This window comes from Paramisgurnus dabryanus, chromosome 19 (assembly GCF_030506205.2).
Source record: "Paramisgurnus dabryanus chromosome 19, PD_genome_1.1, whole genome shotgun sequence".
Taxonomy (NCBI): Eukaryota; Metazoa; Chordata; class Actinopteri; order Cypriniformes; family Cobitidae; genus Paramisgurnus; species Paramisgurnus dabryanus.
The window spans coordinates 29,408,405-29,425,660 of NC_133355.1; the positions used below are offsets into that span (position 1 = coordinate 29,408,405).

A 17,256-nucleotide genomic window follows, 5' to 3' on the forward strand; every position below is an offset into this window, starting at 1 on the left:
ACAGAAAGCGTGCGGGCGCGGCTCTTCTCTCTCTGTCACGCAAACAAAACTCATCATCACTCATTAATCACATGAAATGAGCCTAATCTTTGCATGGACAGTGCACCGCGAGACATAAGCCCGTCGCGCTGTTGTACTGGCTGCTTAATTCGCGCGATCCGCCATCATTTAGTAAAGCTGTTTGTGAACAAGGCATGGCTGCACACACACGAGACGGGAGCGAGCTGCTTGCAGCAAGAGGCAGCGTCACGAGTTCTACAACAGCGCTTAGGTGCCCGCAGATGCGCCTGCCTATTAATCGGCCTAATTTTGCAGCAAAATCGGCCAAAGCCGATTTTTTAAAATATGCCAAAAATCGGCCAATTAATCGGCCGGCCGATAAATCGGTCGACCTCTAGTACTGATCAGTGGAAGCAAGTGAAATATCTTGAGATGAAAAAAAATTATCCTTACAAAATCACCCTTAACAAGACGTTTGGTTAAAGAATAAATAAAGGATAAAGAAGCTTGGACCAGATTGACCAACGGAGTCAAATGAGGCAAACAGAGTTGGCTAGCTGGATACCATGTAAGTAATATGTTTTATTGTTTTCCCTGTTTGCTGTTTTAAAGTGTGAATGCATGATGGACTGCATGATAGACAAAATTTTGTGGCACGTTTGGTATTAAAGCAAAAAGAAACGTACTGGTGTGTGATTAGGCAACTTAAGTGTGTTTGTGTGTGTGGGTGTTCGGTCGGTCGCATTAAAAATGACTAAATGTAATTCCTAATCATGTCCAGTTGGTGGCAGTGTGTTGCTCTAATGAGGTCTACTCATGACGTTCGCATGGTTTTTACATCCAAAAACATCAAAAGCAATAAGGTTTTGTACTCTGGTTTTAATGCTGGCTCGAGAAATGGTCCGTTTTAATGGGCCAACCGCATTGACGGCTTGGAAGTAAATGCCCACTGCTATGATTGAATAACAGTTTTTCGTAGTCAACGTAAGCTTTTTCGTAACTTTCAATACTCATGTAATCTCACGTATAATCAGTTTACTGTTAAGTAAGTGTCTTAAGACACAGTGTCTGTCTTACACACACAAATTTTATCATTAACCCTTACATACACACACACACACACGTCTTTTATCGTAAACCCTTTCGACGCGTGTGCAGCATGAATTCGCATGAATTCACGTGAATTTGCGTCCCTCGGAAGAGAAGTCACCGGCCGCCACTGATAGTGACACATAGTACTAAAGTGTTTTACCCACATAAGCTGCGCCATTCTGTCCGGATCCAATATTGCAGTCTCTCTACAAATCCAGCGTTCTTCTGAACATCCAAATATTCCTATCATCCCTCGTTTGATAGGAATGATGTCTCTCGACGAAAAACAATGGGCTGAATACGGTATGGTTTACGTTTAGCCATCCTTGCTGTAACTTTTTTATGAAACTCACTGAACTACACGTATGATGTGGGCGCGGTCTCAAGTTGGAGAGCTCATGAATAGTAATGACCTCAATCAATTCCACATCACACTGAGCAGCTTTTCTAACTGACCTGAATTCTCCACTTATTTCTATTCATTGGCTAGAGCTGACAGAGGAGGTGGAAGTTAATTTTCACATTCACAACACAACACAAACATATATGGACCTAACACATATCAAAACATACAAGTAAAAACTGAAGAAGGCAGGACCATTGACCATGAAGGGAGATATGTCAAGGTAAAACATGAGAGAAAGCAGATTACTTGACAACTTTTGCATTTGACAACATATCTGAAGATATTTACAGCTTGCAAGCACAATTTCAGCTTATCGTGCTGTGTATTATCTGTTCATGGTTTAAATAACTAATGGAAAGGAATTAACCTCATAAGCCACTTTCCAAGAAGACACTATATAATAGTTCATGTTGGAACAAATAAGAAATGTAAAGATTTGGTATTTTTATACATCACACTACATCACATCCAGGTAGCAGTGATTTAGTTTGAAGAGCTTTAAAGTTATTCTCTCAATAAAAACACACAAGAGAAAAGAAAATGGTCTGCAGTAGTTACTCTGTCTGACAAACAATACCACGGTAAGAGAGATATTTATTTCCCCTGCCAATATTTATACGGTCTAACTCAAATATCAGCTGTTAACACACAAATTCCCATGATCACACTCTTTATTTATACAAAAAGCCCAGCTGTCAACAATCCCAGAGCTGCTGTTTACATTCATGAACCACGGCTGTTAAAGACAATATAAAAAGAAAACTTCCAACAGCATTAAATTACTGTGTAACTACTGTATTACTTTAGACTATAACAATACCTCAAAAGCGTTCTGTCTCTCGGTTTACAAACAGGCTATGTTACATCAACTAAAACAAAATGGTTTTAAAGAAAGAGCTCATTAAATACAACAATGCCCAATCAGTCAGCCACAATGAAACCTGTCATTTATGTTAATAAACACACAACAGGGAGATTGTTAGATTTTATATTATAGCTTTAACCAAAACAATTAACTGTTAACATACAGTTTTTAATATAGTATCACAGTAACATTGAGTGCCTACCTGCATATCTGTCCAGCTCATACTTATTCTGAACAATGTTAAAGTTTGCATTGAGACCCTTATGTCCTCTTTACAAACTGCTGTTGTAACTTTTCTCTTATGTTATTAATGTTTTGATAGGGCAACAAAAAAGCAGGTCGTGTGATGTAAAAAATGATTTATACACATCAACACCGATCGATTTCAAAGTGAATAAACTTAACAGAAAGAAAAAAACATTTGTTAAATTCCTTTTAGTTCAATTTTATTTCAGAAAATTCATAATGTGCACTGTAGTAAAGCAACTTAGCAGAAATAGAAATATTTTGCAACCTGTTTTTACCTAAAATATTAACCATTATGCAAACTAAAGGCTTCTGGGGCGAGAAGCAAAAATGGCATACAGGTGATTTTCCCTTTTTTTGGCACAATTATTGTTTGCAGTCTCAACATAAATTTATACCAATGTCAAGAAAATGTAACTATTAACCAAGCAGTATTACCCAAGGTTTTAGTAAGGTCCAACAAATGTATTCAATTGTAGGTGAAATGTCGTTTCATGGTTGTCAAGTGGTTAAAACAACAAATGTAGCTAGTGATGTTTCCCTGGTCCTCGAAAAATAATAAAAACTATCCTAGGTAAAATGAAATTTAACCCAGTCTACAGTGACTACAGGTTCACTTACAACAAAAAGTGGTAGATTCCAGAGTCCGGAGAAGTTTTCTAAATATTGCAAAAATAGTAATAAAGGTTCAGATTTAGGGGCGGTTAATAGTTTGCTTCTTTTGCGTGTACAAATACCTTTTTTTGAATGTAGACCTGCAGTAAGGCCGCGCAAATGGAGAGCGACTGTGCCGCGCATGCCACTCACTCTTTTATCCAGGTGCGTAGGCGCTAGGGATGCAGCGGTTCAAATTACTCACGGTTCGGTTTGTGTTACGCTTTTAGGGTCACGTTTTCGGTACGTTTTGATGTGTATGTTTAAGGGGACAAAAAGGCTTCTGTTAAAATAAAAGTAAAATAAAATTATTTATTGGGTTACAAACGCCTAACACTTTGGTCACGACAGGCTTCTTTACAAAAATAAAAACCTAAGCAGTTTTTAACCTCTGCCAAAATCAACATTTTCACTAAAGAGTACTTACATTATTATACTACATGAACCAACATTTAAACACAGAAGGCAACGTGTGCTGTTTCGGTCTTACCTGCGATCGCGTGCTATCAACAACACCCTGGTGCAATAAGTGACTCGTCATAATAGATGTATTGCCTTGGGCATACAGCACTCACGCCAAGCAACTTTTACAGTTTTGTTCACGGTTTCTTGAGCATGGCTGCTGCAGTAGACTTAAATGAAGCTGGCGTTGCCTCTATTAGTGGCTTTTCTCCTTTGCTTGCCGCGCTAAACGGTCCACAACACACACACCAACACGTGAGGAGGAACTGTGAGGTTGGCAACAGATTTGCAAGAGTTGATTGGACAGATACTCTCACGTAACTAGAAATGTGTGCTTGAATCCAACCATAGGAGGATAATCGGACAGTTAAATTCTTTAACGAGAACTATTGCGTCCCTAGTAGGTGCTGCCACCAGTTGAAAGTACATAAAGGATTAGTCCATTTTCTTAAAAGAAAAATCCAGATAATTTACTCACCACCATGTCATCCAAAATGTTGATGTCTTAATTTCTTCTCGACTGAACAAAGAATGATTTTGAGGAAAACATTGCAGGATTTTTCTCATTTTAATGGACTTTAATAGAGCCCAACACTTAATCCTTAACTCAACACTTAACAGTTTTTTTCAACAGAGTTTCAAAGGACTCTAAACAATCCCAAACGAGGCATAAGGGTCTTATCTAGCAAAATGATTGTCATTTTTGACAAGAAAAATAAAAAATATGCACTTTTAAACCACAACTTCTCATCTAGGTCCGGTCCTGTGATACGCCTGCGTGACCTCACGCAATATGTCATGACGTCAAGAGGTCACAGATGACGAACATGAAACTACGCCCCAGTGTTTAAAGTGTGGAGAAACATTCCGTTGTTGTATGTTGAATGATACTAATTAATGTCTTTGTGTCAGTTTATTGTTTACAATGGTCCGCAAATGTGCGTTTCATATATGTAACACGTGGCCTCTCTGCGTCACTTTGCATTTACGTGAGGTCGCGCTGGCGTATCACAGGACCAGACCTAGACGAGAAGTTGTGGTTTAAAAGTGCATATTTTTTATTTTTCTTGTCAAAATGACAATCGTTTCCCTAGATAAGACCCTTATGCCTTGTTTGGGATCGTTTATAGTCCTTTGAAATTAGTATTTAGTGTTGGGCTCTATTAAAGTCCATTAAAATGAGAAAAATCCTGGAATGTTTTCCTCAAAAAACATAATTTCTTCTCGACTGAACAAATAAAGACATCAACATTTTAGATGACATGGTGGTGAGTAAATTATCTGGATTTTTTTTAGAAAATGTACTATTCCTTTAAGCTTTAAGAATGCTTCTTCTAAAAGCGTGTGGAAGGAGGAATGTGGTACTTTGCATTTTCTGCACAATTTTACACATGAAATGTGAACCGCCCCTAATGGCAACAGCTGATGCAGTAGATGAACACATAATGGATGAGACAAATAAAGGTCGAACCCATAAGTTGTCCAGGTTAGGAAATGAGGAGTGAAGAAGAAGTGAAAGGGTCAGGAACGTTAATATAATAACAAAAGAAAAAGAGAAAATCACTTACTGCTCATAACTGACTAATTTCTGTAACTTTGTAACAAAGTCTAATCCATTTTATTTTTAAAAAAATTATTTTTTTTTCAAAAATCCTGTGTTGAGCTGTGCTATTGAAAAAATGTCACAAAATCACCAGAGCCATTTCTCAATACCAAGAACGGCAAGTTAAAACTCAGAACAATGAACTCCCGAGAATGGGAGAACACAGTCCGGTTTTGTTGCAAATGGAACAGCACTTCAGATTTTCATTCAGTCTAACCAATACGTGCTATTACTGCAGTTAACATGAGATCTCTTTTTTTAAGACTGGCCTATATGTAATTATATTTTTTGCTTATTGTTTTGATTTTCCTGTTGTTATTATTATATCGATCTCCTTTTAACTTTGAACTCTTCTCTGTAAAGTGCTTTGAGAATAACATTTTTTCTTTGTTATACATTGTTTTCTCATTTCTATGTAAAGCACTTTGAATGACCTCTGTGTATGAAATGTGCTATACAAATAAACTTGCCTTGCCTTGCTATATAAAATAACGTTAATTACATTATAATTACATTATGTTTACATTTGTGCCAGTAATCCATGCAGTGCCGTATAGTGTGGGGTAAGGTAAAGTAACAAGCGATCATGAGATTCAATTAATGCTTTTTTTGATACAGAGTTAAACATTGTTTTCTTTTATGGACTACGGCCCCCCTAATTTTGCCATGTCCACCCCCTGGCCAACCCATTTATAAAATTCTAGTTCCTCCACTGGCGCTAAAAGGGTTCACCCAGGACACCATACAAGACAGAACTGAAGTTCAACATGATTCATGTTTTAAAATTAAGACTGATTTTCTTTTGTCGTGTCATGTAAACAAATTAACACAATTGACCATTTTAAATGTACTGTAATATTAATACATTTCTTTTTTATTTCGAGCACAAAATATACGGCATATAGTTTTTTTCACGGTTGGCCATTATTTCACCTTTACCTTGGTGTCCATTTTTACAGATCCATGTGTGGTACAGCAGAGGTTGGACATCATTTGTGTGAAATTACCTTGGCTTTCTGAAAACCGGAAGTCTACATTCTGTATAAAAGCTCTGTGGGAGAGAGAGATGCCAGCACAATTTTTCAAAAAATATTTGAATTATTTTTCAACATCTAAAAAATACCTTCGGCATCCTGTTTATCATAATTCAGCTCCACATCTATGACAAAAACATACACATTCAGCCTGACTCGAAGACTAATGTAGGAAGTGCATAAAGGTAAATAACACAAAATAAACCAGTCCACCAGGATTTGAAAGATGTTCAGGGAAGCATGGATCTTTCAATCTCTTTGGCGTTGGCTGCCACTGTTTGTATTTGTTGCACTGGTCACAGATGTCCTATCAAAGAAGTGCACAACAGGACTGAAGTATGCATTGTCTCCAATCAGATTGCTACAGATGGATGATAGTCACCATCATGGAGGAATCTGCTGCAGGTGGGATCTATAATCTTCTGTCTTTGATGTTCCCTTGGGATCCGGGATGTCATTATGACTGACCTGAACCTTTGTTATGAATACCTCTAAACCTGGTTCCCTGATCATCATCTTCACCATAATCAACATTACTTTACTGTAGCTACTAAAAGCAGTAAAAGCTAAACTTTGGTGTAAAAGTTTAGATTTGACTTTCATAAACGAACACAGTCTCACCCCATTTCGTCAATATTTGACGACACTTGACCATTCGTCATATGTTGACGTGAAGGGTATACCTTTCGCGTCATTTTTTGACGAACTGGGGACTTCAATACTATTACGTCCGTTGCATTCTCTTTCCTATTTTATTACCATTTGCGCGTCGGTTTAGGGTTAGATTACGCAAAATTAAACAGTGTACGCGAAATTAAACAGTGTACGCGAAATTAAACAGTTGTCACCTGGCGTTGGGGTTAGAAACAGTTGTCACCTGGCGTTGGGGTTAGAGTTAGGTTTGGGTAGGGATGTCATTATGTAAATCTAACCCTAAACCGACGCGCAAATGGTAATAAAATAGGAAAGAGAATGCAACGGACGTAATAGTATTGAAGTCCCCAGTTCGTCAAAAAATGACGCGAAAGGTATACCCTTCACGTCAACATATGACGAATGGTCAAGTGTCGTCAAATATTGACGAAATGGGGTGAGACTGGGTTGCATAAACATGCTGACAGCAGAAGGCTACAGTGGTATTGGGCAGCAAGCAAACAAAAACAATTTCTCCTGACAGACTTCAGAATGCCAGTGGCTCTACAACTCTTGAGAGGATCCGAATCATTTTTTTTTTTTTTCATTTTGTCACCACATTATAAAAGAAAAACAAGCAAGTTGTATCTGAGCTTTGTGTACGCTGCTGCTGTTTAAACCCAAGGCGAGATGAAAGAGCCAACTTGCATGACACGCTGTCACACAAGATACATTTCCACTCTTAAACCAAATCAAACCCCTCATAACATGCCATGGCTTTTCTCTTTTACCAAACAGTGAAATTATATATATGGAAAAATCTTCGGAATTCTGCTGAATCATTTTAGATGTTTTAAAAAGATATAAGAGAATTTAAGCTGTAAATATTACAAAATTGCATGTAAAATTACTTTTTATATGCTTACAATTATTAATACACCACACCAATCAGTTCTCTGAAGTAAACTGGACCAACATGAACCAGATAATGTGCAAGATAGAATTATATTTTGCATATAAAATTACATATATTATTGTTAATAGTGTTAGATATTATAGCAGAATAAAAAGCTTGTGTTAATACGTTCTCCTCATGAATTTAGCAGGTATAAACAAAAAACTGCAGGTGTGGATTCCGTTTGGGCCTGGCTATAATATGTTGTGCCATGTTATGCTATACATTTAAACAGATTATAGCCTAGTACTGTATACAAAAAACAACTATGAAATATCACATTGGCGGAGTGCTACTGAATAGTATATATTGCTTTTTCTGAATAGAAGCAGACTGTTACACAGCTGTAAACATTAGGCCGCAAGCAGATTAAGTAAAATATTACAGAAAATTTGGCCAGTCAGGTCAGATACTTTATTTTTGCCACTGGAAACAGTCCTACAAATCGCTACAGGATCAAGTTGTAAATGCTCAGACTGACAGCTTAGAAAAGAGTATGTGAGCTGTTGTCCACAATTCTTCATTGTTGCGTGTACAGAATTGAGAATAAAATTGTGCCTTCTGTAGATGAAAATCTTTTTGAATGCAGCACCTGAATAGATTTTTCCAGCATGATTATGTGCCTTTAAGTAGATTTAACTAAATAAAATAAGTAAACTCTCTATATAAAAAAGTAATTTTAATGAACAAATTATTATAACTTTAATGTATCACATATTATCTACTTATATTGTAAGAAGGAAATTAACTTAAGAATTTTGTGTTAAAACTACATGACTGATTTTGGTAGACATAACTAACTAGGCAGTGGAATTCTCAGCATGCTTTGCATGAGACTGCATTTGGAAAAATTTTGATGTTTTAACTAAAATACTTTTTACACTGCAAAAAATTATGTGTTTATTTTTAACACATTGTGTGTGTCATGCCATTTAAGGTGTTATTATTACATGCTCGTTACCGCTAAAAGTAGTGGAATTACAATAACAGAATTACTTTGTAACGCGTTACTCCCATCACTGTTTTTAACACAACTTGTGTTGTCGCTTTCATTTATTTTAACATGAAATAACGCGTTACATGGTATGACACACACAATGTGTACAAAATTAACACATCATTTTTTGCAGTGTAGTGTTTATTGTTAATTTATCTTTGAGATTTTTTGAGAATTTTGTGGTTACCATTGTTTAGAAGAGTGGTGCTCGTGTTATGTTTAGACTAGGTGACACAATAAAAATATTGATGTGTGTTAATTCATTCGATGAGCAATAACTCAGCTAATTACAGCACTGAGATCAGTCTCTTCTTACTTGCTGCTTATCATAATGTGGTATTCAATTATACATATGTAAATAAAATAGATATTTTTACATGATTAAATCAGGAAGATTACATTAAAAAAGTAAGCATTTAAAAATACTTCAAAAGTTTGGTAACAATATTATTTATTATATTTTTAAGTAAATATCAATTTTTATTGTAAATGTACTAAAGAAGATTTACTTAAATTATTTGTGCAGAAACTTGCTAAATAAAATTAACTTTTCTTTTTTTTCTAGTGCATGCTGTTGCTGAAATATACTTTTTTATTAAAGGGATAGTTTGGCAAAAAAAGATATTAAACAAATGATTTACTCACCCTCAAGCCATCAAAGATGCATATGTCCATCATTTTCAGGACAAACACATTTTTAGTTATTTTAGAAAATGTCCTAGATCTTTCAGTTGATAAAATGCAAGGATATAAGGTGCACCTCCTTTAAGTCCAAAAATTTGCATCCATCCTTCACAACAGTAATCCAAATAGCTCCAGGGGGATAAACAAAGGCCTTCTGAGGGTACCCCATTCCGTTGTGTCATAGAAATATATCCATATTTAAAACTTTATAAATGAAAATAAAAAGCTTATAAACTATACCTTTAAGGTTGTTTGTTTATAGTATTACAGCTGTGCAAGATGCTGTGTGAACACAACATTTCCAGACACAACTTCAAGAATATTCGGTTAGCAATCCTACTGTGAACAGAGCTAAATGCACCAATGGCACCAATGTGTTGGTCGTATAAATTTGACATTGAAATCCTCTGGGCTAGCCAATTCATAGCTTATTTCGGTACTCAGATCTTTTTGTCATTTAATTTGATTTTACTGTACCACTGTTTCAAAGGTCTACCATTCCTTATTAAAGGTGTCATATCATGAAAAATCTAATTTTCTCCAGTGAGACTTGCCTTTACTGTCTCATCTTTATATTTATGGATCAGCTGTCAAACTATGTCACCTGGGCTTATGTCTGGAATATATAAAATACACTCAATCCTAGAGTTAAGACCTACATGCATTGGCCCTAAAGCTCAACCAGAAACATATTTATAGCTTCAAAACCTTCTTTACACCTGCCTATTCATACGTGTATGCCTCTCTACCATACATGATCAGACTGATACTTATTAACACTTTTTTAACTAATTATTCATTCGCCATATTTATAATTTTTCATGTTACGAGATTTTGGAATTTAAAGGTTTCAAAAATCCTTTTTTTTAGAAAGCTGCCGAGTGGAAACAGATGAACAGTGGTGAGATCTTAGGGTGTTTTCACATATACACTGTTTAGGTCGGCCCAAATGACGTGTCGCTCCGAGTACGGTGCGTTTGGGTCAGTGTGAACACAACAGCCGCACTCGGGTGCGCACTAAACGACCGCTCCGAGACCGCTCTAAACAGGTGGTCTCGGAGCGGCTGTTGTCGAACTCTGGGGCGACCCACCTGTGGTGTGAACACTGCTGGACCTCGGGCCGAACCAAATACAGGAAGTTCTCCACATGTTTGAGCCACTGGGCTTTCGTTGTGACGTGAGCCGGGTGTTAAATTGTGGGTTAACAACAAACAAGCCAATCCTGGTCCGTTGCATAGAGATTCGCTGTCTCCTTTACGTTTGAGCTGATGATTTTATAAATGCATAGCTGTCCTCCACACACAAATAGTGACATTACGGGCTTTTAGCAAACGGCTCCGTGAGAAAGGCTTTAATAGAACAGCTACGCAATTTCGCGTTAAAGCAAAGAAACTTCACAAAGGCGTGCATCGTTTATCTCCACATCTTGATAGCTGCGCTCTCTCTGTCAAGCTGGTTGTCGTGGAAACGTGGGGGTGGTCATGAGACGGTAAGAGCTGTCAGAGACCAATGACAGCGCTGACCGTTGTCACATGGTGTACGGTGCGGCATTTCGAGTAAAGTAAAAAATATATATATGTGAACACGGACCGCACTAACTGAAAAATGATACAATGTATTTTGGTGCGCTCCGAGGCCGCACCACGGTGCGCACCAATATATGTGAAAACAACCTTAAACAGATTCACTAAAGAGGCAAGAATGAAGAGTAAACATTTTTCAGGGCATGATGGATTGCTTGCAGAGCAAAAATTGATCAGTTGAGTCAGATGCCGAATGGTCATTGAACAGCGCTATGACTTCAGGAAAAAGCATAAGCTGGGAGACTATCCATAGGTCTACTATGGATCTGATGGGATGCGTTTACCAGGGACATCTTATCTTGTCAATGGTATTGGCATGGCATATCACCAGGTTATTAATTTTGTGCTGAAGGTATACTTGCAAGGATTCTTTTACTTTTAGTAAACTTTTTTAACTAGTGTACTCATACTGAAAGTGTACATGCAAGTGTTCTGTTAGTGTACTCTTAGTAAACTAGTAAGTTACTAATTGTGTGCTGCAGGTATACTTGCAAGTATTCTTTTACTATACTTTTAGTTAACTAGTAGTTTACTACTCAACTTTACTTTAAGTGAATTTAACATCATACTATAAATATATATAAATTGCACTTAAAGTACAATACAATGTTCCTGTGTATTAATTTTTATCCTTGACATATACCTCTTAATTGTACTTTCAATTTGAAGCTAAATCTTTCGTATGCTATCAGTGAGCTAATCAAACAAAAATAATAAATAAAAAAATAATAAATATATATTATATACTCACTTTCAACATTTGATATGTTATCTATATTCTATTGTGAATAAAATATAAGTTTATGAGATTTGTAAATTATTCCATTCCTTTTTTACTCACAATTTCTACAGTGTCTCAACTTTTTCTGATTTGAGGTTGTATATATAGCTATATATGGCTGAATCCCCTGAATATTAACTTTCGTTCTGGACTCCATTTCCCATAATCCTGCATACCTGGACTGATTACTCTGCCACCTGAAACTCATTGGACAGCCTATATAAACTTTCTGGAAACATTCAGTCAGTGCAAAGTCTTGATTTGTACCGGCTGTCATTGCTGAGCCGTTTGCCTGCCTGCATATCCATCTGTATTTATTGATCTTTATCTGTTTTACCTGGTTTATGAGTACTGTATGTTTGTTGCCTGCCCTGACCATTTTGCCTGTTTCATGACTATGAGATTTGCCTGCCCTACATTGCTGTGTTTGCTGTTGTTTGACCTTGCCTGTTGGAATATGAGTGTGTTTAATAAAAACCTGCAGATGGATCATCAGTGCTTTGTTACACAAGCAGTATACAATAAGTAACCTACTAGTTTACTAAGAGTACACTAACAGAACACTTGCATGTACACTTTTAGTATATGACTAGTAAACTACTAGTTAACCTAAAGTATATTAAAAGAACACTTGGAAGTATACCTGCAGCACACATAAGTATCCTACTAGTTCACTAAGAGTACACTAACAGAACACTTGCATGTACACTTTCAGTATATGACTAGTAAACTACTAGTTAACTAAAAGTATATTAAAAGAACACTTGGAAGTATACCTGCAGCACAAAATTAGTAACCTACTAGTTAACTAAGAGTACACTAACAGAACATTTGCATGCACACTTAAAGTATAATTCTAAAAAACTACTAGTATACTCATGAGTTCACTTGCAGTACAAATGAAGAACTAATTGTGCACTAGTTGTACACTTAAAGTTGACTACTCTTACACTTATAGTACACTTAGAAGTATACTTTTATATACTAAAAGTGAGCCAATTTAGTCCCAAGCGGTATTCAAGCAGTACACTTACAAGTATACTACTAGAACATAAATGTTAGTACACTTACTACATAAAGTATTCTTAAAACTATACTCCAACATTACTTAAGTATACTTAATAAAATGAACTTGAAGTATACTTCTTTTTCCTAAGGGTAGCCTGCTACTCCACAGCCTAAGGAAGTACTGAGCCCAAGTGCTAAAATAAACCCCTTTAAATCAGATGAAGTCACAAAGCTTAAGAAATTTACCTGGTGAATCTTCATCTCCCACTTATTCGCTTCTGTATCTTGACAATTTATTTGATCAGAAGCTGGATGAATTAGAAGTTTTGGGATGTTCACCTAAGCCTGTTACCCCAAAGCCTAAGAAAGTTTTGAACCCAAGTGCTAAAATACAGGCAAAACTCTTTAAATCAGATTAAGTCACAAAGCTTAAGAATTTACCTGGTGAATCTTCATCTTCCAGTGATTCACTTCTGGATCTTGATGATTTACTTGATCAGGATCTGTAACAACTTTTAAAGAGTTCACAAAGCCTGCTAGCCAAAAGTATTCAGCTCAAGTGCTAAAAGCAGAACCCCCTGAATCAAAAAAGGACATAGAGCTTGAGGACACAAATACTAAACCCTCAGCTCCTAATGATTCACTGCTACAGCTTGAGGATTTACTTCATCAGGCTCGAGCTCCCACTTGTAAACACTGACAGAAGTTATAGATACCGACAGAGAAAATACCCCAGGGTTTCGTCTTTCCACAACACTTCAGAGAGAGCATCATCGATGGACTGCTTACTAAACTTGAGAGCACATATAACATCAACATTACTGGGATCTATTTTTGTGATGTACTTTTCAACAACTGGTACAAGAACAGGCAAATCTGGCAAGACTTCACGTTCCTAAAAGCAACAGCCATTTTCTGATGAAGATCAAATTGTTCTTCAGATAGTGAATGAAGCTCTTCATGCCATTGTGAAAGATAAGAGCTACTTTAGGTTAGCATGGAACGATAATGAGATGGCAGTGAACTATCTGACAACTGTTGTGCCTGTGGTTGTTCTTCACTACACAGTGCTTGGTTAGAAGAAACAGTAAAATAACCAAACATAAATATTCTGTCATCCCAGTTTGTCCAAACATGAGTGCGAAAGAAAAGTGCTGCACCTTCCTGTCTCGGATAAGATAGTCCCTACGTAAGGTCTTTTATTTTAAATGAAGGACCCGAGTACAACTGTATTTAAATGTATAGACCTCCTCTCAAGACTTTTTTGTAAAAAGTAGTTTTGCTGTGCATAATGAATAATAAATTATTATTAAGAAAAAACCTGACACCTATTTGTTGGCATTTTTGGATTTTCCAAAAAATGCAAGCGGTGAAGTATTAAATACTTCTCCTATAGGGGATTCAAGAGATTGCCACCAAATTTTGTCAACATAATGCCAAGATATTGAAGATAAATTGGTGGCATTATGACCCGATGCCACCAACTGGCAACAGGAATTGTGTAGATTAAAACAAACTTTAATAAAAGTGCACCTGTATTTACCCAAGTTGTTTCAAACTTGATCAGAATAAAGTAGACACATGGCTGATGATTTGTGATATCATAAATATTGTTGCCATGGTACAGTAATGCATAAAACTTTAATACTATATCCAGGTGTTTTTAAAGCTCTTGGCTCTTAAAAAGGCATGCATATTTAAAAAGGCATGCATATTACTCCTTATTTTTATTATTAGCACAGAGTAAAATAATCAGTTAATGTTTATGCAACATCATTGACAGACATCATGGCTTTTTGTTGCATAAACTGTATGTGCAATGGTCTATATAAATAATGAAAGTAGCATGGTGAATTGATCTTATCTACAAAATGAGATTTTAAATTGCTTTCATGATGGGATATTTAAAACTGCAGGGATTCAAGAGTTATTGGAGCCCCTGCCAGTGTGAAACATCACATCTAATAAATCTGTCTGTGTCCAGTACAACATCTGCCTCTGGGTGCAAGTACAAAACCACATTTCATTGTATTTTTCTCTTGTCTGTGTGACACAATCCAAGATGATTGACTTTATTCTGGCATTACACTGTAAGAGTCAATGTTGCTTTTAGCTGACTGCATGGGGATACAACCAAAATTCCCTTTAAAGAACCATCTAAATGGGTTTCAGGCTGTGTCTCTATAGATTTATATATAATAATGTACTCCTAAAAGCTGAACTTCTTGAAACACATTTGTATTTAGTATTTTTTTATCATTAGTCATTTGTCGTGGAATTTTAGCCGCATCAAATAATACTCACTAAGAGTCAAAGTCAAGGATCACACAGACACACTGTCGACAGAATTTTCTTTGTCTGAATTTTATATATTCTGCAGAATAGGCTCTCACCCCCATGGTGCAAGAAGTTTAAAAACCTAAGAGCCCCGATCACAAGGTTGAAGACACATTTATAGTAAGATGCTGAAACACGTACAATCATCCGTTTCTACGTCATTTAGAAGATAGCCTTCAGTTGTCAGTGATTAAGAGCAAAGACCGTTAAACATAATCATAAAGGACAGTACATGCTGGTACATGATGTTTAAGTCCTTCCTTGGACATTGTACTTGCTGAAAAGACAGAAAGAGCATAATTCTGTACGTTAGCAGAAAAACATGATCTCCATATGAATCACAATTTGTGAGCTTCAGATTGTTATTAAAAAATGAAAAATAGGATGAAAAATAAAACATAATAATATGAAAATAAAAGCATTATAAAAGTCCTCCACTACACTCCTCCCTTTTTATGATTTATTCATAACTTCATTTACTGTCATCGTTACGTAGCTCTGGTTATTACCCTTAACCATAGTGTACATATAGTTCTGTGCGGTTGCAAAAGTAAAAATTCACACACACATAGTATGATCATGAATCTCATTTTTGAAAGAAGAAAAATTGTTCGTTTTCTTGAAGAAATTGAGCACAGTTAGAGTTGGGGTCGTGAGCCCTTGATGATTCCGGATTGAGCACAGTTAGAGTTGGGGTCATGAGCCCTGAGCACAGTTAGAGTTGGGGTCGTGAGCCCTGAGCACAGTTAGAGTTGGGGTCGTGAGCCCTTGTTGATTAATTTCCTTTGTAGGTTCGGGTTTGGTAGGACCACACGGTGCAGTCGTGCCAAGCTATCCTGCTTTCTTGTTCGAATGAAATTATCTTAGTGTCTAAATTAATGTGGGGTCTCAAAGCTGGTGTTGTAATTACAGTTATTAAGCTGCAAGCGTCGTGTCGATTACCCACATTAAAGATGTCGTGTGCGTGTGTCCAAACCAAACCCAGAATACTGGAGTCGTCCTCCAATACTTTGTGAGCTGTTGCAGTTCTCTCGTGTCGTTCTTCGTATAAACTTGCAGTAAAAAGGTATCTGTGGTTCCCACCAATACGAAAAAGTGGTCCGTAGCAGTCGACTAGCCGTCCTCCCTTTGGTTTACACCTTGCAGTCCAGGACCAACCCTCCGGCAATGGGCAGCGTGCACCCATGTGGCACGCTCCGCGACCTTCACAGCGGTGTGAGTCGTCAGCAGAACCTGAAATGGCCCCTCCCACCGTCTGGCTTTCCAGGATTTCCTCCTGAGGTTCTTTACCACCACGTAATCCCCTGGTTTGATGTTGTGTAATGGTTCTTCTACTGGACGGGGTAGGGCTGATTTAACCTGCTTTGGAGATATTTTGAAATACAGAGGACATAGAAATACAATATTGCAACATGTCATTTTCATTTTGAAGAGTATCGCATGTCACCGTGGTCCCCATGTGTCAACCTAGCAAAATGGGAATAAAAATGTTTAGGTAAGCAAGGTTTTTGATTTGGACCCATCCAAATCCCTTCAGGAGTTTTGGTTGCTCCACACGATTTCCATAGATCTATTTCTGTTGGAAGAGAAAATGTTTGCATGCTTATTAGTGACTCCTGTGGTGTTTCGGCTTCCTTTTCCTGTGAAATCTGTGTAAGAGAAATGTTTTTGTTAGTAGTCATGAGAGATGCTTCTGCATCCGTGCGTGCATTTCCTCTGGAGATCACGTCCTGTTCCTTGGTGTGTGCTTTGCATTTTTCACACAGCTATTTGAGAAAGGAGTAAAATTTGTTATAGGAGAGAAACTGTCAGTAAAATCAGCAGTCAATGTAAATGGTTATAGATTGATTAGTAGCAAGTTGACAAGCTTGTGTTAGTGCATGCAATTCAGCCACCTTTGCAGATTTGTGAGGTGG

At 37.0% G+C, this 17,256-nt stretch overlaps 1 long non-coding RNA gene across 1 annotated transcript; it reads right to left on the minus strand.

Moving 5' to 3' along the window:
* Positions 1-15,348: 15,348 nt before the first annotated feature.
* Positions 15,349-16,927, minus strand: LOC141281060 (uncharacterized). Its single transcript, XR_012335452.1, has 2 exons — positions 16,287-16,927; positions 15,349-16,176 (listed from the first exon to the last, which is right to left on the minus strand). It is a non-coding gene; the product is annotated as an uncharacterized lncRNA (long non-coding RNA).
* Positions 16,928-17,256: the final 329 nt, after the last annotated feature.